Here is a 335-nt window from a genome sequence, read left to right as displayed (position 1 = left end):
TCAGTCGTGTCTGACTCTTTGCGACCCCATGAATCGCAGCACACCAGGCCTCCCTGTCCATGACCAACTTCCAGAGTTCACCCAGACTCACGTCCATCGAGTCAGTGATGCCATCCAGCCATCTCATCCTCTGTCGTCCCCTTCTCTTCCTGCCCCCAATCCCTCCCAGCATCAGAGTCTTTCCAATGAGTCAACTTTTCACATGAGATGGCCAGAGTACTGGAGTTTCAGCTTTAGCATCATTCCTTCCAAAGAAATCCCAAGGCTGATCTCCTTCAGAATGGACTGGTTGGATCTCCTTGCAGTCCAAGGGACTCTCAAGAGTCTTCTCCAAC

This window comes from Bison bison, unplaced genomic scaffold, assembly GCF_000754665.1.
Source record: "Bison bison bison isolate TAMUID 2011002044 unplaced genomic scaffold, Bison_UMD1.0 scf7180017864183, whole genome shotgun sequence".
NCBI lineage: Eukaryota > Metazoa > Chordata > Mammalia > Artiodactyla > Bovidae > Bison > Bison bison.
The sequence above is the reverse complement of the archived record's forward strand: the minus strand, read 5'-3'. Positions refer to the sequence as shown.